Below are 26,684 nucleotides of genomic sequence, written 5' to 3'. Positions count from 1 at the left end.
GAACTTAATTGCGATGCCATGCTGCTGCGCCTTCGGTTGCCGCAACAGACACAGCGAGGGCAAAAAGCCTTTTGCTTTACCATTCGGCGGGCACAACGTAAAAAGAAGTGTGGATTCGCAGGATCGGGCGGGCTGACTTCGAGGTAGTGGCAAAGAACGCACCGCTACTCACAACCTCTTATTTCGAGCCTAGTTCAGGCCTTACGCTTCGAAAAAGTGTGTGCTCATGCTCTGCGTGGTTTTAAGCGCGTTGTTTTGACTTTTTTTTTCGAGTGTGCTCTCTTTGTTTCATGTAGTTTCGTCTTGCGGTGAAATGCACGCATCTGCAGCTGGCCTGTAACATAAAAGCGACTTTATTGAGGGTGTGTTTTGAGCTCCACCAGAAGTTAACACATTCTCGATGCTTTTGCAAGGCTCAATATGACTTACGATGCAGTCTTTTAGCTTCGAATGTATGCCCGCATGTATTGATTTAGTTTGTGGTGATTAACGTTTTTAACGTTCCGAAGCGACTAAAGCTAGGATGCAGGTCGTAGTGGATGGCTCCGGATAACTTTATCTAGCTCGCCTGGGGATGTTTAACGTGCACTTTGATCGTAAAGCCGTACGTGGGCCGGTAAATTCCTTGTTGGCGTTTATAATACTCGCGCGGGCGCGCTAGCGCTGCTTTAGAAGTTGGCGCCTCGGCGCGATTGTATTTCTTCAATAAATTTTATTAATAGTTGTAACACCTTGTCATTAGTTCGTATTACTGACGGCGCCTCCAGGGCACCAAAGCGGCAACGGGAACACCAAAGCTAGAACCAGGGCTGGATGGGGCCCGCCGAAGCCTGTGCATGCCAAGGGGGTATAAGATTGCGGACAGTCAATTTTGTATGCGAACACTCCCTGCGACGCCTGCATTATTGTAATGTCACGTGCTCTTCAGAGGCCTCCGTTAGCCATTACATGTGCCCTCCTGGTGCAGTACTTGTAAAAAAAAAAACAATATGTCGTCACGATTACCAAAGCACCCCGCAATGGAAAAAACGGCCCTGTTGCCAGGCATTGCTGACAGCACACAGCCATTCCGCCTGTGTGCGGACAGCAATCTCTCACGCGCCGGCCGAACAAAAGTATCCTGCAGGTACGTAAATGAACCTACGAAACCACGTACACATACTTTCACGCTGTCAACACCTGAAACTTTGGTAATTACGCGCGTGTTTGAGTACACCACGTGCTTGCGTCGTGTTTCAGCAACACGAACTCTCAACGTCGCGCGCTTTACGCCTTAAATACGCCTTGAATAATGGTCCTTTTCTCTATTTCCGCAATTCCAACACGAAATTCTAAAGGCCAGTTACTGACTGACGAAGAAATATCTCGATTGAAAAAACTGCTGCGCAGGGCTCGAACGAACGTTTCTGCGGATTTCCTCCCGTAGCGTGTTAGCCGTCGTCTGCTAAGGCAGGCCCACCACCGGCGGCGCCACCGTCGAGGCCGCGCCGAGCGGAGGAGGAGGGAAGTGAATGGCGCTACTTTGGGAAATTGAGGGGCTTTAGCAGAGCGCAGAAGAAATGTAGCGCAAACGTACATCGCTAGTATAACTTTCTACGGCACGTTTCTAAGGCAACACCGCATTCACTAGAGGCCCTTTTGTCCTACGTTGAACCATCGGACTCGTGGCTGAGTGGTAGCGCGTCCGTCTCACACTCCGGAGACCATGGTTCGATTGCCACCCAGCCCATCTTGCAAGTTGTTTTCTATTGCTAAAGCAATACTGCTCGATGTTTCCGCTCTTAGCTGTCGTCCCTGAGAATCCACCATTGACCTTTAGCGTGACCTATGTGTGACGTCATGCCAGCTGTGGAAAAAGCGGGGCCCCAACTCGGCTCGTCGCGATGGTCCCCAGCCACGGAGGAAGGAAACTAAGGAGAGGCCCTGACGTCACTCTTTGTGAAGCTAAAGTGAAGCCGGAAGTTGGCGTTGCTCCGCCTATCGGGTCAGCTCTCCTCTCTTGTTTACATTTCTCGAGAAACCACACCGCGCCGCGCGCAACCCTGCTGCTCGCGCTCAGCAGCAGTACTAAACAATCGTTAGCATGATTCCGCGAAAAAGGACAAAATTTCCCGCGGATATTCCTTCATCCGTAGCCATTGCCATGGCCCAGTACATTGCGTACAGCATTGCATGCGCGTTCATTTCGCGAATTTTAGTTCCTCCTGTCCCATCTGGTCACAGCAACATCTGGGACAGCACGGTCCAGATAACGCAGCGCAACAAAACACGAAGACCAACGCAAACCTGCCCGCACGGCGCCTTTGCCACGGTACGAAACCTACGGACCAACTTTTTATTTATGAAGTGCCTTATGGGATTTATCGCTCACGGCCAACGCCGCCAACACCGACGACACCGGCTTTTCTGCGACATGAGATCCTTAACGCTATCGCGTTAAAATAATTTCCCTATTTCACAGCAGTCATCTTCTATCTTTATTGTGCATTTACTGCACATAGTGCAGCTTACTCTATCACTAGAGCGATTGTCCCATTTCAGGTATCAGGTATATAATAATATATGCGGGCACTGTTGGCTAGTGCAAACTTCAGTTCTGCATGTGCCATTGTGCACATTGTGCCATATGTGCCATTGCATGTGCCATTGTGCATGTGCCATATGTGCACATTTCAAAAACCATTTACAGTAAACACTCAGCTGTACAAACGTTGGTTTAACGAATATTTCAGAATGACGAACTTTTAGGAAATCCCCAGTGAGTTTCCTATGCATTCTATACAAAAATCCTTCAGTTAAACGAAATTGTGAATAGCGATTATTTCAGTTGAACGAAATTGTGGCTCCTGGGGGACAGTAACACCACCTGCAATTAGAAACTGCTGGCATAAATCCGGCCTTTCCCCCCTGTGCGGTAATGTGAGCAAGAGGAACAGTGCGATGAGATGATCGACCCCGGGATGTGGACAGAGGTCTGTCGCCAGCTAGATGTTTACAACACTTCATTTGAAGTCTATGTGCAGCGACAGTGGGCTCGTTACCTGTGCTGAACTACTAGATCTCGAAATTCTTTCCAGTGTTAGCCCCAAGAAGGGTACGATGAGGCATAGGCAGATTCAAATATTGTAACTCTAGTCGAGGATGTATGATGCCTTGGAAAGTTGCAAGACTTCCGTGTCTCAGCAACAAACCGTTCTAGAGGAAGTGCACAAAACATATACTTTCTGGACAGCTGTGTTGATTTCATTTATTTATTTATTATTAAATTCCCAAGGACTGCTTTACACCTTAATAATAGAGTTACTTCTTTTGCGTTAAGAGCACCAGCGCAAATGAAATTTTGATTTTTTTAAATGAGATAGGCAGCAACATAACTGTTACGCACGTTGCATATATTGATGTGCATAACTCTATAAATTGCATTTCACACTTTTGACTCGTTTTCTACTGTTCCCTACGCTGTTCTATATTCTAGTGACTATTCAGTTTAGCGAACTTTCAGTTAAATGAACTATTTCCTTAGGGAGGATGCCTTGAAGTTCAATTAAGTTAGGGTTTGCTGTACATCATTCATTAAGGCATCAGCAGGATAAAACAGGTACACATCTTTTTCTAAGTAAAAGCAGCAATAGCAAATAGTGAACTGCCACACAATAAAGCCTAACTTCATAAAGACATAAAATATTCAATGCATGGTGTAGTGAAACTAGATGGGCAGTGGCTCAACTCTTGACCACACAATCTACAAACATGAGTTACAGAACACATGGTATAGTCTCGAAAAAAAAGGCAGTTGGTGAAAAACTGATTACAAACTACATCACATGAATAAACATATATAGTATAAACAAATTTGTAGTAAGTAATGAGTTAAGATAACAAAATATGATAGCAACATGAATGAATGAATGATGTGGCACAATATCTTACTCGAGGAGGGTCACTGGACAGCAAATGCGCCATAAATCAGATCATAAACAAGTAGCATAATATATTTTCGGCACCTTGGCTAAATAACACGAATATGCGAAAACGACAAATATTTTGAGGTTTTTACGCGCCAATATCGCGATATGATTATGACGAACACAGTAGCGGGGGCACTGTGGAATAATTTTTGACCTCCTGAGGTTCTTTAACGTGCACCCAATGCGGGGTATGCGTTTTTGGATTTCACGCCCATCGAAATATGTCTGCCGTGGCTGCGATGTGATCTCGCGCCCTCGGGCTTAGCAGCACAACACCATAGCCACTACAACACCATGGCAGGTTATCACAAAAATTGTCAAAGTAAGCTTAAATGTCATTACAGATGACATAGTTTGACATAGAGCTCACTGCTGACAAAATGCAAGAGATAGAAGATACCATGCAGCCTGCATTCAAAATAATGGAACCGTTAATTTCCTTGGGGCGAAAAACAATAATTCACAAATGTTTGCACGTACACCATATGCTTGAGCAAAAACTATAAAAATTATCCCACTACTCAGTGAATGACCTCTCAGCTAATCACTTAAGTGCGCATCACACAAATATTTTGCCGCAACTATGAAATTTAAACTAAAGTAACAATTTATCTTTAGTAACAGTTCATAAGAGATGCATGGCGGTGCGAATACAAGTTGACAAAACACATTAACTAGTCACATTTGTTACATGACAAAGTAAGAAGTTGAATGGCTTTGTCAACATTCCCGAAAAGTTGCATGTTGCAAAGCACTTTGAAAAATTTTGGCATCAGCATCAAATTTGCTACAGTGACCAACCAGTGCAATTGGTGAACTACACAAGCCACACAGATCTCGCAACTTGGACTGAGTCCAATTTGAAAATTATAAGGCCTCTTGCGAACACAACTAGTTCCACTTTGCTGTCGGTTACACATTATATATAGCGTAAGTGAATTTAAAAATATCATGATGCTAACATGGATGGTTTATGATTGGCATATGATCTAACGTGAAGACAATCGCTAGGCTGTGAAAGAAACCACAAGTCACAGAAAAAATTTGAGATGGATAATGTATTACAGACACTTTGGCTAGACACTAATGTGTGTTGGCAAAATGAGAAATATCACAAATTGTCAAGTGGGCGTTGCTACTGTCACAAAGAAAACGTAAATGTTGCACTTTTACATGGCATATATTTCGTTGGGTGTAAAAAGTGAGTAGCAGATTCTCACTAGCTCGCTGTGAAACTAAATATGAGATATCAAGCAGCAAATGGCTCATGCATTAGGACGATTGAAAAAGTAATGACCCAATATTTTCAAATATTTTTTCTTTCTTTGAATGAAGACGTGGTACCTCTTAACCCCAGAAAAAGATATTGCCAAACTTTAGAGCACCCTAAATGATTTAATATAATAGCTTTTCTACCGCTAGGTTAAGTTTCATTTCTAATGTGTTGTGACGTCATGGCGTAGTATGTGGTCGCGTCAAAGCAGGAAATTGTGATGTTTTGACACTCGCTTCACCTCACTCTGCCATCCACTATGCTGCTGCACTGGTTCTCAGAACGAGTAACAGCATACGAAGCGACCAAGCAAGCCAGAGAGAGTGTCAAAACATCACGATTTTCTGCTTAGACGTGACCCCATACCGCGTCATGACGTCAAACACAGTATTGCCCAGGGGAGACACCGAAACTGGCTAGAGAAAAGGTAAAATACTAAGAGCATCCTGAAGCTTGTCACAATATTTTCTAGAGTTTAGATGTCTAGGTCCTTCCCTTAATGCAAAAAAGAATAGTTGAAAATAGCATGTCATTACTGTTTTGATGCCGATGCAGCAAAAAAATACTTGACACTCCTGTACAGGAATCTTTTTCTCTGGTGTCTTCATGTAGGAATTTGTTCTTGTGCAAGATGAAAAAGTTTAATACAAAGCTCTAAAGGCATTTTACCCACTGAACACAAGACATTTTGAAAATGTCTTTGGCCAGCCAAAAAGAACTGAAACGTCTACACCTAGTTAGGACGGCTACAAGACGTCATTTCGCGCACGTCTGGAAGACGTTCTGCGAATGATGGCTAGGAGACGTCTTATTAAGGTGTCTTCTGCTTACATATTGCTAAGGCGTCTTTAAAACGTCGTCAGAAGATGGCTTGAGAATGCTTTGTCTGTGCTAATCACGTTTTGAACATTATTACGATTGTAGCATAGCCACGGCACGCGGCCCGAACAGTTACGAGGCACAGACCGCTCGAACGTAGAAGACGTTTATTTCGGGGCATGCGATAGCATTTATCCCCTGAAGTGGGAAGGGAAGTGGGAGTGGAAAGAAGGAACGGAACTACACTGCGCATGCGCAGAACTATCATGACGAAGACACAACACTGCCCTCTCCTCAAAAATGGAACCGTTGCACTGGCTTGCGCTGCCTCGTTGACCGGCGCAGGACTTGCTGCGAAGCTTCGGCCGGACTCAAGCTAGTTGGGAGAGGAGGGGTGTGAGGTCGAATGCTGTCATCCGCAATTTGGCCTGCATCTGGAGAATTAACTGGGGCGGCCGCTTCCAAGGAAGTGGTTGCATTGGTGGCCGTGCTGGGGCCTGGCGTCTGGTTAGACCCTGGACCACGAGCAGTCGTATCCGGAAACCTTGGTGATGAATCCGAGCGGCGGCGCACCTGATTGACGTGGCGCTTGACAATGGCAGTGGGAGTCTCTACGGTTACCATTCGTGCTCCGGTCGCCGATTTGACACGACCAGGTATCCACTTCTCTCCCTGTCCGTAATTGCGGACGTACACGCTGCTGTCTGGCGGCAGTGTCCAGTCGTGGCTCTCCTCAGTTGGGCCTGTAACAGTCACAGGGAAGCAGGTGTCTAGACGCGATCTTATTTGATACCCGAGGAGCATCTCTGAAGGCGATTGTCCAGTCTTCAGAGGTGTTCGTCTATAATTGAACAGTAGCCGTACCAATTTCTCGTCGAGATCGCCTCCCGTCATTTTCTTAATACCCTCCTTTATCGTTCGCACCGCCCTTTCGGCAGCTCCGTTTGACTGTGGATGAAAAGGTGCCGTGCACAGATGCGTGATGTTGTTTTTTGCTGTAAATGTGGCAAATTCCTTACTCGTGAACTGTGTGCCGTTGTCCGATACTATTGTACGTGGCACACCAAAACGGGCACATATGCTTCTCAGTGCCCTTATTGTGCTTTCCACATTTGCATGCTTCATAGGAATCGCTTCGATCCATTTGGAGTGCGCGTCCACTACAACTAGGACCATCTTCCCGGTTACGGGTCCTGCGAAGTCGATATGAATCCACGACCACCGTTCTTCCGTCTTCGGCCAGTTTAGGGGAGGTGCGGCCGGTGGCATGGGTAAATTTGCTATGCAATTCCTGCAGTTGGCCGCACGCTGCTTTATGTCGCGGTCAAGTCCTGGCCACCAAAATAGGGAGCGTGCCACAGCTTTCATAGCCGATGATCCTTGGTGGGTTTCGTGAAGAAGTTCTAGAAAACGCTCTCTGGCGTCACTTGGTATGACGACGCGATTTCCCCAGTACACGAGGTCGTGTGCCAAGGACAATTCTAGCCTACGCTCATAATACGGTGCTAAATCGGGCTTTATGCTTGTCTTGCTTTTTGGCCAACCGTGTAACACGTAATCTTGAACCTTACGCAATGTCGAGTCGACGGCCGTTAGGTCCTTCAGTTCACGCGTTGAGACCACCCCTTCATCTAAGCTTTCGAGTGCGAGTACGTACTCCGGGGGCTCACCTTCAACTACGTCTCCGGTGGTCTGCTGTGGTAGTCTGCTGAGAGCATCCGAGTTCAGTAGTTGTTTCCCAGGAACATACTGAAGCTTGTATTTGTAGCCTCCGAGGTACAGCGCCCAGCGTTGAATTCGCGCAGCCGCCATAGTCGGCGTCAGGCGGTCAGGTCTCAGCAGGCTGACGAGTGGTTGATGATCCGTAACCAACGTAAATTCACGACCTAGAAGATAGTCCCGGAATTTCGTTACACCGAAAACCAACGCTTCGCGTTCTAACTGGGAGTAGTTCCGCTCTGCTTGGGTCAGTGTTCTTGAGCGAAAACCTATCGGTCTATTTACGTTATTGATAGAGTGAAACAGAACTGCTCCGACACCCAGTGAAGACGCATCGCACTCTAGCTTGAGTTCCTTTGCAGGATCGAAATGTACAAGAATTGGCGCATTTTTCAGACTTTCTTTTGCTGCATCGAAGGCGGCCTTTGGCGGTGCGTTCCATTGCCACCGTGCGTTCTTTTCCAATAGTTGATACAGCGGTGCTAGGTACGTTGACATGTTTGGCAAAAATTTCGCGTAGAAAGTCAACATTCCGATAAATGCCCGTAGTTCGGTCACGTTTCGTGGATAAGGTGTGCGCATGATAGCTTCCACGTTGTTTTCTATTGGATGAAGGCCCTCGCCGTCAATGCGATGTCCGAGGTATACAACTGCCGGTTGTCGAAATTTACCTTTGTTATGGCGTAAAAACGCTCTAAGACGGCTTTCAGTCGCTCTCCATTATCGCCTTTCTTCTCTGACACGATTACATCATCAAGATAGGCTTGAACTCTGGGTAAGCCACTGATAATCGTGTCGATTTTTCTCTGGAAGATCGACGGTGCCAATGATATTCCGAACGGAAGCCGGTTATAGCAAAATAAGCCTTTGTGCGTATTGATTACGCAAAGTTTGCGTGCGGCTTCGTCTAGAGGCACCTGACTGTAAGCGTCGCGCAAGTCGAGGGTGCTGAAACATTCACCGCCACTTAAAGCTGCGAACATATTCTCGATTACAGGAATAGGATACTGTTCGAGTGCGCAAACCGGATTCAATGTAACTTTAAAGTCGCCACATATCCGCACCGAGCCATCTTTCTTTAACACCGGTACTATGGGCGTTGCCCAATCCGATTGGCTGACTGGCGATAAGATGCCAAGGGAAACGAGTCGGTCCAGCTCCAGAGCTACCTTGTCGCGTAAAGCATAAGGAAGAGGTCTCGCCTTACAAAACTTTGGAATTGCTCCATCTTTGAGGTGCAGGCTTGCTGGAGGACCCTTCATCAGACCGAGTTCCGTGGTAAAGATGTCCTGCCGGTAGTCTGTGAAAATGGCCTTAACTTTGCAGGTGACCATTCCGCTCGTTTCTGTGGCTCCGCAGGCCGGTGTCACATTTAGCACCGGTGCACCAGCTTTGTCCAGCAGCGTCAGCAGGTCCCTTCCGCAAAGGCTTGGCCCTTCGCAGTCGAGCACTGTGAGGGGACAGTCCACGAGCACGTCTTTGAAGCCCACACGTAATGTCAGGTCGCCCAGCACCGGTAACCGCCCTGCGTAGCAAGACAACTTCACACGTGATGGCTTCAGGGCAGGCCAATGGTTTCGATGCTTCATGTACAGCTCCCGAGAAATGACGCATACTGGTGACCCGGTGTCGACTTCCATGGCTACTTGAACGCCGCCCCATGTAAATGAGCGGCGGATTGGCGGCTCAATGAAATTTTTACGTTCCGAAACCAATATCCAAAGGTGGACTTCCTCACTGCTCTCGTCCATTGGCGATGTTTCCGTTATAGCCAGTGTATTTGCGTGCATCGCTCTGGTAGCTAACCTTCCGCGGTTAGGATGACTTTGACATTTCTTAGCAAGGTGTCCCCGCCGCCCACAGCGATAGCAACGTGCATTTGCCCATCCGCAACTGACATCATCGTGTTTTGAGCTGCCGCACCTTCCGCATTCTAGATGTTCTTCAGCGTTTTTGTTTTCCCCGGAGGGCGTTTTTCGAGCCGCCTGCAATTTCAATAAAACCTTTGGCTCGGATGACATTTTCATAGCATCATTCTCGGCAGTTTCAGCTGAAATTGCGAGCGCTTCAGCCTCCGCTAACATGAGGTCGGCCTTTGCCAGTAATTGCTTCTGTAGGGCCTTTGACCGCACACCGCATACAATACGATCCCTGAGCATCCGCTCCAGGGCGTTGCCAAAATTGCAGTTGTCGGCTATGCGGCGTATTTCCACCAGAAACTGCGTGACAGATTCTCCTTCCATCTGGCAGCGGTTAAAAAACTTGAAACTTTCCGTTATTTCATGTCGCTTCGGATCATAGTACTCGTTTAGCACCTCGACAACTTGCTCGAAGCTCAATGCGTTTGGGGCTCGCGGTGCGACCCTGCCGGCTAATACTTGCACGGTTTGCGTGCTCAATGCTGCCACGAGAAGTGCTCTCTTTTTGGCTGAATCGGTGATTCCGTTAGCTTCAAAATAGGCATCTGCCTTAATGAGATACGGCTTCCACTTATCTGTATCTTCGTTGAATGCAGGGAGCATATGATGAGCCATGCTTGTCGTCGGCGAGGCTTCCTTCGTGGTTGCCGATTCCGGGTCTTCTTTCACCGAATGGGGGGTATCCTGGCTCGTCGCCACTGTAGCATAGCCACGGCACGCGGCCCGTACAGTTACGAGGCACAGACCGCTCGAACATAGAAGACGTTTATTTCGGGGCATGCGATAGCATTTATCCCCTGAAGTGGGAAGGGAAGTGGGAGTGGAAAGAAGGAACGGAACTACACTGCGCATGCGCAGAACTATCATGACGAAGACACAACAACGATATGCTCAAGCGATGCTCAAGAAACGAGCCGCCGCGAGAACGACGAGTAATTCAAAACGAAGTCAACAAAATGCTCGATAAAAACATCATTGAGCCTTCTTCGAGTCCCTGGGCGTCACCTGTGGTGTTGGTAGCCTACATTGAACTGTTGTCTTTCCCACCAATTCCTGATGGCGAGTACCCCGCACCTCCACCAGAATGTTGCGTGTGGAAAGACACAGACAGAAGAGGCTATTTACACTGGAGCCAGGCAGCCAGGCTGACACTCGCTCGCGCCAAGCGCACCGACCAACTTCGTCGTCGTTCTCGCGGCGGCTCGTTTCTTGAGCATCGCTTGAGCATATCGTAATAATATGTCTGAGAAGAGACGTTTCGGTGCTTTTCTCAGGTTATACGACTGTTGCATATCCAAAAGTGACTATACCTAGTATATATATACGTGCACTTCTTGGTACCCTATCATAGCGTCTACACGCACGTCACGAAAAAAAAAATCATGTATAAAGCGTAAAATCAATTGCGCTAAACTCTATTGACAACGTGTACGTGCATAGGCCAATATCAGTGAAAACATTAGTAAATACGCAATTTGGTTCCTAATAAATACAAAGACGTGCGTAAATGCAAGTGAAACACGCACACACGGGTTCGAGCGACGCTCTGTACACAGTTCGACACATGGGCTTCGCAGTGTATCAATGATTTTTTTAGAGAGAGGTACCTATAAGTGGCTGGCTCAATCGTTTGTACTTTTTTCATAACGTGGAATAATTCTATATCGATGCTATACCACGATTTGTCGACACACAGCTCTTGCTGCACGAAGTGCAAGAATACACATGAGCCCCGATATATATCGCGACATTCTTTTACTACCGCCCAAAGAGGCGACTGCACGAGCATCGCGCCAACTTATATTGGCGAGATATGTGCACTTTTTCTAGCGACAATATGCGGGCTTTGCCTTGGCGTATCGCTTTCTCAGTGGCAACAGCCAATACGGAGGTTGGTCGGAGCGGAAAAGTCGATTGTCTGCCGTAACTTTACCAACGGACGAACATCGCTGCTGGTGGCTCAGATTCTAGGCCCGAGGCTGCAAGAATCTCATCAAATCACGTAGACGCCGGGCCACGCGGGTCTGGAGGGGAACGAAAGGGCGAACGCCCTAGCTCGAGCGCTAATCAACCGAGTGGGGCAAGATCAATCGTCTCATCAATCCCCACCCTTTTTATCCTCCCCCTCACAGAAAGCTCAGCACTGAAGAGGCAGTAGCTCTCAGTCTTATTCAGACCAACACATTTCCAAACCCACACAGTGTGGGGATGCGCAACCCTCGCGCCTCCCCTGATAGCTTGTTTTCCCGCATAGCCCCGTCTCCGTGCGGCGTCGCCGCGTGGGCCGCGGCGTTGGAGTGGTACAAGCGTGGTGCGAGAGATGGCGCGAGCGTCGCACCGCTGCGCGGTTACTTGGGTGCGGGAGAAACAAGGCGCCCTCTCTTTGGGTTCGGGAAGCAAGCGGGACGGATGTGCCGTGCCGCGCGCCGACCGATGCTTCGGCGAGACCGTCTCTTGTGGCCGCCTTCGAACGCGCCACGATTCGCGTGACTATACACGCGAACGACCAGGCGTTGGGATCCAGCATGGGGCGAACATATTCGCTCGCTTCCGGTCGCGGTAAGTCAGACTTCTAGATTTGTCGCGCGCCCATCGGCATGTTTTGTGGATAGCAACTCGGCTAGCAGGCATTGATCTATGAAAGGTGCAATAAATGCCCTTGTGATTGTTTGCACTACTGTGTTGTCGTTCCTTTGTCCCAAGAGTACGGTGTGAGACCCCACATCAGACCCCACAACAGATACAGTAAAATGTTCCCCACATACATATCACGGCATCTGCCCCTGGTGCGGCGACACATGCCCTACACTCTTTCACATCTCGTGGGGGTGCGGGGTCAAACCTTAACAGTTAAAGACGCTGTTAAGATCGGCCTGCAGCTATTTCAGCCCGCTGCACGTGTTCCAATCCAACCGGGACGGGCCGCGCTTCAGAGAACTGCGGATAACCGGCAACCACGTGGCGCGGGGTCACCTCAGGGGAGTTCTCGAGGGGAGGTAATAGGCGGAACCTGCCCATGAGCTTTTCGAGACACCAGACAATGTGCTACCCGGACGCGCCACCCGGGATGGCTCGGAGTTCTACGAAGCCCCTCTGACATCGGCTCCGGACTATTACACCTGTGTGTGTGTGCTGCACGTGTATGTGAGCCCTCATCCTCCTCCAAGTCGAGAGCCCACCTCCTCCAAAAGGGCGGGTCATCTTCAATGACGTCGAACTATGACGTCGAGCAGAGTGCTTATAAGCAGCGATTGTCGGCTGCTAGAGTGTGCTCGTTGTCGTGCTCGAAATGTACTCGTGAGCTGTGTGCTCGATTGATGTATGCTTCGTCTTGCGGGCTCTATTTGGGAGTCACGCTAGACTGTCGATGTATCTCGTGTTCAACTGTAAATAACATGTAAATAAATCCTGCTCTCCTAAGTCCCCATGAAGAGTCAAGCTCCTTCCTAGAGGTACGACTGCCAAATCTTACATCTGAATGGCAGCGGTGAGATCGGCCTACAGCTCGTAGATCGTCCGACGAATCTTACAACGCCTAGCACGTCATTTAACAGTTAAAATACGCCTAGCACGGTGGGAGGTACAGCTGACCGGCGATACCCTGGCGGAACAAGAAGCTCTCGTCCAGCAAGTACGTCGAGCAGCCATGGCCAGTGGAGTCCTGGAATGAGGACACCACCCACTCGACCTCAAGAGCAATGACATCGATGGTCCAAATACGTTTTCTCTCTCTCTCTCTGAACGCGTATTATAATCGTTCTGAATGCCACCAAACAATTCACAAAATACAATAACTATTCATCGGTTTACGCAGGAAAAGCATTTATGTGGTGCTACTACAGGGATATTGAACACGGTGTATTTATTCGCGAACTTAAAAATACATATGAGCGTATAAATCCGTCCACTTCAGCTTTAAAAAAAGTCACATTTGTGTGGAGCACGGCAGTCTTGCTTGATCGCGACTCGCGACATCTAAATCTACAATCGAACGCGCAAAAAAAAATGGAGAGTAAAATACTCAACAAATTCAGAAAGGATCTGACCAAATACCGTACAATCACAGCAGATTAAATGCACCCTAACAGCCAAGAGAAAGCAATTTGAATACATTTGCCCAAGGAACAGAATACGGTTCAAAGAAGCAAAATGGCAAGTCTAGATTAGATTAACGAATGAAAATCGCCAAAAGTATTAAACGCATAAAATAACATGCTAAAAAATGACAACACACATGCACGTAGCATTTTCGTTTACTTTGGTGAAGATAGTTAAATTACTAATTAAGCAACGCGACTGGCAAGCAGAAACTAAATTTTGTGAAGGGCGCGATTCGGTGCCAGGTTGTAAACTTGAAGCTCCGACAGTTTAAGGCGCTACAACCTCACATGTGAAAATTAGCAATATATTTGCGCCATTTATAAAAGGTAAGGCACGTACCTGTCAGATTTCATTGATTTGCACAGTTCATAAAGAAACAAATTGCGGCGCATGTCACAATCATCAGAACAAATAGACGCTACGCATGTTAGACAGATTGGTTTATCATAAGACGAAGGAAAGCAAGCTCTGCGTAAGTCGCACTAACGAAGTGCGTGTCTGATTTAGTCACTGCCTTCACAGAGGCACAGCTGTCAAAACACGAAAGCTGACATCCTGAGGTCAAGAATAAGCGTGTTTTGGCCTAGCAAAAACATCAAAGCGCATGCAATTAACTGTTCGGTATCATATTACAGATGTAACCACGCTTTGCATCTAGTTCATCGTTTCGCGACGACAGGAAAAGAAGAGAACGCATAGAAAACCACGAGTCACCTGCAAATGCACACACATATACGTACACCCATTACGCACTCATGCCGTACAACACACCTGTACAAATAACCTCACATAATTCAAAGGTGTCCGCAGCAGCACAGGAAATTCTCTGAAATGCAACACCAATACGTATCCTTTGCTCCGACGCGCAGCCGTTCCGAAACGATAGGATTAGCGCTTCCTCGTTTCAGACGCTCGTCGTAGCCAGTCCCTCGATGAAAATAGAAAGTACGATCACCTCTACAAGCGAGGCAGACGAACATTTTTCGAGCACATCAGGCGTTTCGCTGATTTATCCAAAAAGAACTATAAAATATGAGAAAGCGAGAGCGAAGTTGCTGCACCCGTCAATGCTAAACCATTATTTCACGGCCAGGCTAGAGGGGCGACGAAACGCGCCCGACCGTGACCATATATGGCTAACGGCGCGCCGCCACGGCCAGAGTTGCTTGAGATTTTATGGTGAATGGACGCGCTTTTCGGGGCTCCGTGGCAGTGACGAAATCATAAGTTTTTGTGCATGCTTTCAGCTTGCTTCTGTTTTTTATTTGCTGATTTTTTTTGCCTTTAAATAGTAATTGCGTGGTTTTCTTTTTCTTTCCTTTTTTGTCTCGTATTTCGGGTGCGCGGGTGTGCTTCGTGTACATTTGGTTTTGCAGGATGGTTAGAGCTCCTTTCGTGCCACGTGCTTCAACACATGCAGCCGGGTGGGACGTTGAGTGTTTGTAGCCTTTAAATGGTAGCTTCGAAGTGGCAAGACAAATAGCTATTAGTGGTTTTACTGTGCGTGTTTTGGTAGGAATGTGAGAGCATGGCCGCGTGGTTGAGCGCGTGCGAGAGCGTGTCATACCTTGGGTCTCCGTGGCATCGAATGCTTTTGAAACAGTGGTGAGAGCTGCTTTGCGACGGTTTGAGGATGTGGATCCTGAGCGTATCGGTTTTTTGCTAAAAGGCACGTGCTCTGCGTTATTATAGTATTATAGTATTTGCATCAGAAAAAGCCGTGCAATACATGGCAAGAAAGCCGGTAAAGCAGGCAGTGCACGGGGGCTCCCTCAAGGCAGATGAGGATACGAATGAGAATGGAGAGGGAATCGAGTCAACCGGCACACACTGTGATGTCGATACTAGGCTGCAGAAAATGGAGACTTCCCAGGAAGACCTTGTCAAACAGGTGGAATAGCTCAAAAAATGAGCTAAATAGGAGCGTGATGCACGGAAGGTAGTTAAAAAAAGACTTGAAGCAGCCGAGGAAAAGCTGAACAGGGCCGCCATTATGAACGAGAGTGTGCGTGACAATGGAACGCACACTAGAGAGGGCTAGCAAAGTACGTGAAATGCGTGCAGCGTAGTGAAGGGTTAGCTAGAAAGAGCGGCGCCTACCTGAAGGCCACCATGTAGAAAAAGCAGGAGCACAGGGGACAATGCCCCTTGTCGAGTCCGAATCACGCGGAAAAGGACAAAGATAAGCAGGGAGAGGTAGGTGAGAGTGAAAGGGTGATTATCGCCGGCGACTCAAACCTGGCTAGGTGCTCAGAAGCAATTGTGGAGAGGATGAAAGGCGATAAAATAGTGGCGTTAGGGACATTTCCAGGGCGGATACTGCGTTCTGTCATGGAGCGAGCAAAAGAAAAGCTCGCGGAAAATCCTTTCGTGCGCAACCTTGCCATAGCAGCAGGTGGGCTAAATGACGTCCTAAACAGGGAAAGGACAAGACTAGCCCAGCGCTTGGCGAAGGGGGTGGACGACTTGCGCGAGTTGTCCTTTCAGGTGCAGATTGTGGTGTGCACGGTGCCAGAGGTGCCTGTACATGACAGCCACGTACAAAGAGCCTCAGTGGCTGCCAATGAGGCGATATGGAAAATGAGCCGAGAGAAAGGCGTTGAGGTTGCCGAAGTAAACAGGGAATGAGAAGGTGTGGCGGTTTTCAACGAGACGGGATCCACTTCAATTACAGGCTTCCACGAGAAGTGGGCTGGCGACTTGGTGGTCGCGCTGTTGCTTTTTTAGGGGGCCCGCGGGCGCTCAGGAGGCCAGAGTAGGTAGTAATGAAGAAGGTCCCCTAGGGGAACCTCAGAATAGCATCACCGCCAATAACAGAAAAAGGAGGAAAGCAAGAAAGAGAGCTCGCCATGCAATATGCTACATAAACATGCAGGGCGGCAGAAGAAAGGAAATGTGGGCAGAGATTGAGGAGCAGTTAATTAGAGAACAAATAGGGGTATATGCGGTTACTGAAACGAACCTTAGAGACTCGGAAGAGCCGCCAGTGACTGAGAATTATGCTTGGGAAGGGTGCAACAGAACTAAGTCGGAAAGAAAGGGAGGGGGAGTCGGAATGCTCATCCATCAGGGAGCCAAATGGAAAAGAGTAAATTCAAAATGTCAAAAGCATCTTTGGTTATACCCAGTACAATGAGTGGGAAAAAAAAAAGTGGCTGGGCGTTACGTATTTGTGCACCGGAAATAATTGCGCAGAGAAGAATGAAGAGTTAGTGGAATGCATCAACGCTGGTTTCGGGAATGGTGCTGAAATTGTCCTATTAGGTGACATTAATGCCCACATACAGGATTTAGATGGCTATACCGACAACAACGTGAAGTCAATGACCTTTTCATTTCATTTCATTTATTATACCCTCAAGACCACAAGGTATTACAGAGGGGAGTGGGGTAAAAAAAAAGGTTACATAACAAAAAAGCAAAGAAGGCAGCAAGTGATGTAGTGATACACATGTGAAGCCCGAAGCGAAGGTGTTGATTATGGCCGTACGAAATTGTGCTTGGTCTTCAATTGCAATCAACTCGGCGGGAAGGTGGTTCCATTCTTGACACGTCCTAGGAAGAAAAGACTCGTTGCAAGCTCTAGTGTGACACTGCAAAACTCCAACTTTGTGATGATGATCAATGCGAGGGGAAATGTAGGTTGGGGATGAAATAAGATTATCGCGCAGATATGAATTATGGAAGTATATTTTATGAAACAAAGCCAGGCGAGAGCATTTGCGACGAGCAGAAAGTGGTGGAAGTTGGAGGATGTTTTTCACAGAAGTTACACTAGCCGTGCGGTTGTAATTGCTTAGGATGAAACGCGAGGCATTATTTTGAACACGTTCGAGAGACTGGATTAGTGTCTGAGCATATGGGTCCCAAATTGACGAAGCGTATTCCATTTTACTCCTAATTAGCGTCTTGTATAAAATTAACTTTAATGATGGCGGAGCGGAAGAGAAGTTTCGGCGGATATAACCTAACATGCGATTACTTTTATTGATTACGTTGTCGATGTGTAAAGACCAGGAAAGAGTAGAGGTTAAATGGACACCTAGGTATTTGTAGGATGTAACTGCTTCCATGGCAGTATTACTAAGATAATAGGTCGGAAGAGGAAGTTCACGGCGGGTTACACGCATGGTTTTGCACTTAGATGCATTTAGTTTCATTAACCACAAGTCGCACCAGTTACAGACAGCATTAATGTCGTTTTGCAGAATGTTAGCATCATCGGCGTCAGAAGTTTCACGAAGAATAACGCAATCGTCGGCAAAGAGATAAATGCTAGAAGAAATTTCATTGGGTAAGTCATTAATATAAATAAAAAAAAGGAGAGGGCCTAACACTGAACCTTGAGGAACGCCAGATTCAACAGGGCTAGATGTAGAGAAGTGGTTAATAAATGCAACGAACTGGGATCGATTAAGAAGAAAGTGCTCTAGCCATGCAAACAGATTAGGGTCAAGATTTAGTTTACTAAGCTTAAAAATGAGTAGCTTGTGACATACCTTGTCGAAAGCCTTTTCAAAGTCGAAGAAAACACAGTCTGTGCATGAACCTTTATCAAGAATACGATGAAGATCGTGAGTGAACGAAAGCAGTTGTGTTTCACAGGACAAATGTTTGCGGAAACCGTGCTGAGCACGTGTGAAGAATGAGTTATCGTCCAAGTGCTTAACTAAATTAGAAAACAAGATATGTTTGAGTACTTTACAAGGAATGCTGGTGAGGGAAATGGGGCGGTAGTTATGAGGTGAGCATTTGTTGCCGGACTTGTGAAGTGGAACCACCTTCCCAATTTTCCAGTCTGCAGGGAGCTGATGGGTGTCCAAAGACTGCTGGAATATTTTTGAAAGTAATAAAGATGAGTAAACAAAAGTGTTTTTCAAAAACCTTGCGGTAACCAGGTCTGGACCAGGGCTTGACGACATCTTTAGATTTTTAATTACATTTTCTACACCAAGTGGCTCGATCCTAATAAAATCCATGGCCGGGTAACTGCAGCTAATTAGGGTGGGAAACACAGGATCAGGACATAGAACGAAATTACTGCAGAATACAGAGTTTAGGGTTCGGGGACATTCAGCGTCGGGTATTTTGATCCACTAGAATCAGCTAAGGTTACTGTATCATCTTTGGAAGGGTTTATGATGCGCCAAAACTTTTTCGGGTCTTCTGTAAGTATTGTAGGCAAAGTGTGTTTTTGAAACATACTTTTAGCGAGTTTTTTAGCTGCTATGTAAGCTTCGTTGGCGTCCTTGTAAGCGTCCCACTTAGATACCACGCGACATTTTTTTTTGCGATGCGGTACAAGCGCTTTTTACGATTGGAAAGCCTCTTTAGGTGAGAATTAAACCAAGGTGCCTTAGAGTTCGACGATATAATACGTGATGGAATAAACTTATCAGTTAGTTCATGTACTTTGTTTCTGAATATGATCCAGTTATTCTCTACCGTGCGATCTTCTAAGTTACTTAAAAAGAGGTCGAGGAATTTTGATAATTCCAAGTTTATAGCGTTAAAGTTTGCCTTGTCGTACTCATATATTAACTTTTTTTTAACAGCCGGCTTTGACAGAGGAGACGTAACGTTAAATGAAAGAACTAGATGGTCGCTTACACCAGGTATACATGAAACATTCGTAATAAGGTCAGGATGAGAGCATAATATCAAGTCTAAGATATTGGCAGTACCCTTTGAAATTCTTGTTGGTTCAGAGACTAGTTGAGTTAAAGAAAATAAAGAACAAAGATCAAGAAATTCATTACACTTTGAAGAATATGGATAACAAGCAGGTGGATCAGCATTCCAATTTATATTCGGGAAGTTGAAGTCCCCCATTAGTATAACAGGTGCTTTTGGATGCAGCACAAAAAGTGTGTGTAGTGCGTCATGAAGTTCGGCAGTGAAAGAAGACGGGTAAGAGGGAGGGCGGTAACAAACAGCGAAAATAAATTTTCGATGGCCTAGGTCAACGCAGGCGCACACTATTTCTAGGTTGCTGTGAAAGGTAACGTGATGACAAGGCAAAGATTTCGAAATGGCAAGCAGTGCACCTCCACCATGGCCAGCCATGCGATCACAACGGATGATATGAAAGCGGGATACGTCAAAAATTTCACAGTCGTACACCTGAGGATGCAACCACGTTTCAGTTAAAGCGATTACACCGGCACCGCAGTTGTCGACGAGAGAGTTAATATCTTCGCGCTTGTTTATCACACTTCTTACATTAGCAAGAAGCACTGTGACATGTGCTGATGAAACGACGCCTCTACCCCTCGCGTGTTTCTACGTAGCAAAGGGACTGCCGGAACTGACAGCTGTGGCCGCGCCATCAGGCAGTGCATGCGTGATTTGCTTGACGCAGTCACTCGTTGGATCGTACAGAAAGGATTGCCTACCAATAAAAAGCTTATTAAACCTTATCTGAAACGGGGGTGAATTGGGCTGGCGCTTACCAAATTCGATAAGCTTTTTCCTTGCGTGCCTTGTAGCGGGCGAGAAGTCCTCAGAAACAAAAACGTTGTTAGCTTTCAGCTTGCTCCGCGAGGAAAGTATGGTTTCCTTGACCTTAAAGTTGGTTAGTTTCATTATGACGGGGTGGCACTTCCCATCTGAAAAAGCTCCGATACGATGCGCGCGTTCAACCGAGTTCGGTGGCAGATCACGTTCCATCGCAGACGACAAGGCAGCGATTGTTTTCTGTTCGGTCTGCAGCCATGATTCGCGGGAGTCAGGTACGCCATAAAAAATAAGGTTGTTACGCCTTGTTCTGTCCTCCAGATCATCTAGACGAGCTATAAGGGTGACCTGCTGTTTTTCCAGACTTTCCGCTGATTGCTGCACTTTGAGCAAGTCATTACAGACTTTGTCAAGCGTTTCGGATTTCTTTTCTGGCCATTCCAGGCGACGGTAAATGTTAGTTAGCTTGCTTTCAATAACTTGTTGGCTTGTATTGACGTCCTTCACGTCCTTTTTTAACTCAGCCTGGCCTTTGGCAAGCTCACCTGTTGTTTTTTTTTATGTCTTTTAGCATTTGTAGGACAGAACCGATTTCATCGGACTGAAGTTCATTAGCACTATTAGAAGCAACGACATCTTGGCTTGATTTTTGTGGTTTTGGAGGCCCTGGATTTTCCTCGACATCGCCACATTTTAACAACAGCAGACTCATATTAATGCAGTCACACCCAATATCAAAGAAAACAAGTGGGCAGGGGAGCAGCAATAGGGAGCGATTGTCACTCCGTCTAGCGTACAAAGCCAAATTGTTACGCACCTGAGGAGCGAAGAAATGATGCATATGAAGCATACTGTCATAAGCGCTGCTCCACTGCCCACTAAAGTGGTAGACCATCCGCGCGTTGCTTTTGAAGAAGCCGGGCATGGGCGTTTCTTCCGGTGTAGTCGTCCCAGAAGCGACGAGCTTCCTGTCCACCAGCCAACTGTGTGAAGGCGGCTCGTAGGTCTCAGCACGTGTGCTGTCGATGAAAACACATTGGCCATGATCAGCAACCGCGCAAGCGCCAGCCTGAGGGTAGATATGCAGGGGCGCAGACGGTGAAACAATCGCCAGGATCAGCAACACCTGAGGAGCGAAGAAATGATGCATATGAAGCATACTGTCATAAGCGCTGCTCCACTGCCCACTCCACTCCACTGCCCACTGTGAGCAACAAAACCTCGTTATCGTGAATACAGGGCCTAAGTGTGAAGGACAGATCACGTGGGAAGTGGGAAACCGGCAATCGACCATTGATTACTGTCTGATGACAGAAGGAATTCATCATAAGCTGAGAGAAATGGTCATTGGTGAGGAAGGGTATATCACGCTCTCACATTCCTACCAAAACACGCACAGTAAAACCACTAATAGCTATTTGTCTTGCCACTTCGAAGCTACCATTTAAAGGCTACAAACACTCAACGTCCCACCCGGCTGCATGTGTCGAAGCACGTGGCACGAAAGGAGCTCTAACCATCCTGCAAAACCAAATGTACACGAAGCACACCCGCGCACCCGAAATACGAGACAAAAGAAAGGAAAGAAAAAGAAAACCACGCAATTACTACTTAAAGGCAAAACAATCAGCAAATAAAAAACAGAAGCCAAGCTGAAAGCATGCACAAAAACTTATGATTTCGTCACTGCCACGGAGCCCCGAAAAGCGCGTCCATTCACCATAAAATCTCGAGCAACTCTGGCCGTGGCGGCGCGCCGTTAGCCATATATGGTGACGGCCGGGTGCGTTTCGTTTCGACAGCATAGGGAGTGACCATAAGCGCATCATTTTGAAAATGGGTTATGTAGTTAGTAAAGAGAGCAAGGAGTGCGAAATGGCCAGTCCAAATGTGAACGCTGAACAAATAACTAATATAGACACTAGAGTCGAGGAAGAACTTGGCAAATGGCCACATAAAGAGTGGGAATATAGTGAGCTTCTAAGTGTAATAATGACAGAAATACGGAAAGAGAAACAAGATGCTCGTTGGAAAGGAAAAAAAAGAAACCGAAAAGCTGGTGAAACAGGGAGATACGAGGAGCGATCGCCGAACGACAGAAAGCATCCCGAGAGCACAGGCGGGCAAAGAAGGCGCAGTCAAGTTCAAGTTCAAGTTTATTGATGTTATGAGATGTAGAAAAAACGGGCTTACGTATTATATACAGCATCAGGAGGTCCCAGAGTGAGAAACTGCCAGGAGGACCTCCTATAATTAGTGGGTGCATAAGAGTATTAGAGCAGCAAGTAGAGGGCGAACAAACAAACAAAACAAAAGAAAAAAACGCGTTTAAAAAATACAATTCGTAGGGAACAAGTGCAAATAAATAGAATACAATTAGATATATAGTAAAAACAGCGTTATACAGTAATATCACAATAAATAATCATAAGCAGGAATATATAGTAATATAACAAAATTTGGCTCTTCTGCATATTAGTACGAACAGAGAAAAATACAAAGTGTTTTACAGAAATATGAAGCCCAACGACACAATAATACAAGTAATGTAAAGAAAATGTAATAAATATGAAAATGTTTTTATGACAAATCAAAAGATGCTTCTGCTAACAGTATTCTTTTCATATTGTGTTTAAAAACTGCAATGAAAGAGATGATTTAATATTAACAGGGATGCGATTCCAAAGTGGAATACCATGGAAACGAAGTGTAAATTTACCATAGTTAGATCTGATTTTAGGTAATAAAAGGTTATTGCGTTCTGCAAACCTAGTATTATTTTTGTTCATGAGGTTATCAAAAGGAAGACTGTCCAAGGTTATTTCACGATGAAAGAGACGAAATGTAATGAGTGACAACTTATAATAGAACAGCTGTTGAATGGGTAAAACGTTAAGGTGTTGATAGATAGGTAAAGAATGGCACCGGAATGAGCTAAAGGTCAATAATTTTATTGCCTGATTTTGAAGACGTTGAAGTGGTTTGAGATGATTGGCATATGTATTACTCCATGAGGATAAACAGTATGATAAATGACTGTTAATATAAGCATGATACAACGATCTAATAATGTGAGGGTTGAAGAATGCGCGTGTTTTAATGATAATGCGGATGCCAAATGAAACCTTCTTTATTAGCGAGTTGACATGGCTATTGAATTTAAGGTGTTTGTGGAGAGTAATACCCAGAAATTTAACAGTATCAGATGTCGGTATAACGTAAGTATTTAACGAGACAGTTATTGGAGAAGAAATCGGTGTTTGTGGATTATGAAATAGTACAAAGGTTGTTTTTAAAGGATTGATTTGAAGTTGATTATCAGTGCACCAGGAATACACATTGTTAAGATCAGTGTTAAGTGTGTCTTGACGTGCGGTAAGCGATTTTTGTGACGAGTAGATGGTAGTGTCATCAGCATATAACAAACAGTTACAATTGGTAAGTACATTTGGTAGATCATTTATAAATAATAAGAACAACAATGGGCCTAGTATAGAGCCTTGGGGAACGCCACAGTTAATTACTTTAGTTGCCGCAGGATGAAGTAACCGGTAAATGGGAAATATACCGGGAGAACAGAGAGAGAAAATAATGCAGAGAAAGGCAGGGAGGTTAACCAGAGCTAGTTCCGGTTGGCTATCCTGCGCAGGGGGAAGGGTTAAGAGAGATAAAAAGAGAAACACAGTAAAAGGGGGAGATAGAAAGGGAAACAAGCACGAACAAAGCGCGTACACTACAGAGCGGTAAGGGGCGGCATTCTTAGAGTCTGTCGTGAAGCCCCGTAGACCGCAAGAACCTTACCAGCGCGAGTAAGGCCTTCAATGCGGATGTTCTTTCGGAGCATTGGCCTAAAGCTTTTAGTTCTGAAAGTGGACGATTGTCCAACTGGTCCAGGACTCTGCACATCACTTGTCTCTCAGCACTGTATCGCGGGCAGACACAGATAATGTGTGCGAGCGTTTCGTCGATGTTACATGTGTCGCACGTGGGGCTGTTGGCCATTCCTATGAGGAAAGCATAGGCGTTTGTAAAGGCAACGCCTAGCCACAGACGGTAGAGCACGTCGTGGTAATCCAGGCGGGAGGTGCATCCGTATGTCCGGAGACAATGAACGCAACCGACACATGGTGAAAACATTTGAGTCCCACAGGGGCAAAGTACACTCACGGGACATCAATCGCAGCTCAGCCGCAGCGTCTGTTCGCGAAAGCGGAATGACGACTCGTTGACCACTTTCATGTGCAGATCGGGCGGCTTCGTCGGCGTGGTCATTCCCGCTGATGTTACTATGTCCTGGAAGCCACTGAAAGATTATGTCGTGTCCCTTGTCATAGCTTTGATGATATATGTACCGAATTTCTGAGGCCAGTTGTTCATTCGGTCCGTGGCGCATTGGGCTTCGTATGCACTGAAGGGCTGCCTTGGAGTCACTAAAGACTGTCCATTGTTGCGGTGGCTTCTGCTTAATGAAATAAAGTGCAGCACGGAGCGCCGCGAGTTCTGCACCCGTCGATGTGGTCACACATGAAGTTCTTAATTTGATTTCCTCAGATTGTGCCGGGATGATGACTGCAGCAGCAGAGCTGTTGAGTTTTACTGAACCATCTGTGTAGACATGTTGCCGCAATCTATGCACGTTGTGAATGTGCTCCAAAGTGGCTTGTTTCAAAGCTTGCAATGGCGCTCCAACTTTCTTTCTGATTCCTGGAATTGTCAGTTGAACGTGCGGCTGGTGCAGACACCACAATGGATCTGACAATCGTGTAGCGGGCGTAAATTCTGATGGCAAGTACGATTGATGTCTTGCAATAGTTTTAGCAAAAGTTGAAAGTGGCCTTTTTGGCAAGATGGTGTGAGGGGACCCGAGTCAGGTGTCGGATGTGCGCTAGCTCTCAGGACATCTGCATCAATGCATACTGTCAAAGGAGCGTCTCTGGCTATGGCCACTGTCGCAATCGATGACGTTGTTTTGGGAAGACCGAGACAAGTTCTGGGTGCTTGGGCTTGCACGCTCTGGAGTTTGCGAATATTCGTAGTGCAAGTATTTCCTATTACAGGTAAGCTGTACCGCAGGAAGCCCAAAAACAGTGCTTTATATAGCTGCAACATTTACGGTACTGTTGCGCCCGAGGACTTCCCGCCGAGAAACGCAAGAAGGTCCACAATGGCGGCCAAACGCTTTGTCATGTACGAGATGTGGCTCCAAGACAAGTCTCTATCAATGATGACGCCAAGAAATCGGTGCGTTCGGCTATATCGTATAATTTGGTCATTAATCCGCAAAGCATAAGGGGCCATCGATTTGCGGGTAAAAGCAACGAGTGCACATTTCTCAGCGGAAAGCTCCAGGCCTTGTTTTCTTAGGAATCTTGACACAGCCGTTGAGGCTTTCTGAAGTCGTGCGCGGACTTGTACACGTGTCACGCCTGAAGCCCATATGCAAATGTCGTCTGCATATACGGAGAGTTGTACGGTTTGCGGTAACGAATCAGCGAGACCAACGAGCACCAGGTTGAAAAGGGTAGGGCTGAGTACTCCGCCTTGCGGTACACCACGACTGGCATAGCTAGGCTGCGTTGGTCCGTCTTTAGTCAAAATAAAAAAAGATCTCCCATTCAAATAGTTGCATATCCAGCGAAAGGTGCGTCCACCAATCCCTACAGCTTCTAAGGCGTCCAGAATTGCATGATTACCTACATTGTCGTACGCACCTTTAACGTCAAGGAATAGGGCCGCAGTGATTCGTTTCAGATGTTTCTGGTGTTGTACGTATGTTACCAGGTCGATAACGCTATCTATTGACGAGCGGCCACGTCGAAAGCCTGCCATTACCTCTGGATAGACGTTGTAAAGTTCCAAGTACCATTCCAACCGTGTGAGGATCATTCTCTCCATTACCGTGCCGACACAGCTGGCCAGTGCTATTGGACGGTAAGATGATAATTCCAACGGGGATTTGCCAGCCTTGAGGAGTGCAACAAGCCGACTGGATTTCCACGTTGTAGGGACCAGGCCGTCACGCCATGATGCGTTGTATAGGCCAAGAAGGGCATCTCTGGCCTCTTGACCAAGGTTTGCAAGCGCAGAGTATGTGATGCCATCGTGTCCTGGTGACGAAGATCGCCTGCACCCGGCAAGTGCGGCCTCCAGTTCTTCGATGGAGAAAGCAGCGTCCATACGAGGATCTCGGGAGCAAGGGGGCACAATGGGAATAGGTGCGCAAGGTGAATGTGTGAGCGCCGGACCCGCGATCCTTGCGCAGTAATCTTCGGCTACCTCGACTTCTCGGCGTCCTTGATGTAGGGCTAGAGACTTAAATGGACGACGCTGTTGAGGAGCTGATCGAAGTCCACGGATTGTTTTCCAGACAACCGACAGAGGTTTACGCGGGTCGAGAGACTCGCAAAACAATTTCCAGCGTTGATTTTG

General features: G+C 46.6%; 1 long non-coding RNA gene across 1 annotated transcript in view; it reads right to left on the bottom strand.

Annotated features, from left to right (window-relative positions):
- The window catches only part of LOC135918858 (uncharacterized), a 117,935-nt gene extending 96,510 nt beyond the window's left edge, over positions 1–21,425 (bottom strand). Inside the window, exon 1 of the long non-coding RNA XR_010569803.2 lies at positions 21,073–21,425. This is a non-coding gene — a long non-coding RNA (uncharacterized lncRNA). The remainder of the gene's footprint in view (positions 1–21,072) is intronic.
- Between the last annotated feature and the right edge of the window lie 5,259 nt (positions 21,426–26,684).

Source organism: Dermacentor albipictus, chromosome 9 (assembly GCF_038994185.2).
Source record: "Dermacentor albipictus isolate Rhodes 1998 colony chromosome 9, USDA_Dalb.pri_finalv2, whole genome shotgun sequence".
Classification (NCBI taxonomy): Eukaryota; Metazoa; Arthropoda; class Arachnida; order Ixodida; family Ixodidae; genus Dermacentor; species Dermacentor albipictus.
Note: the sequence above shows the minus strand (reverse complement) of the source record. Positions and strands in the feature narration are given on the sequence as shown.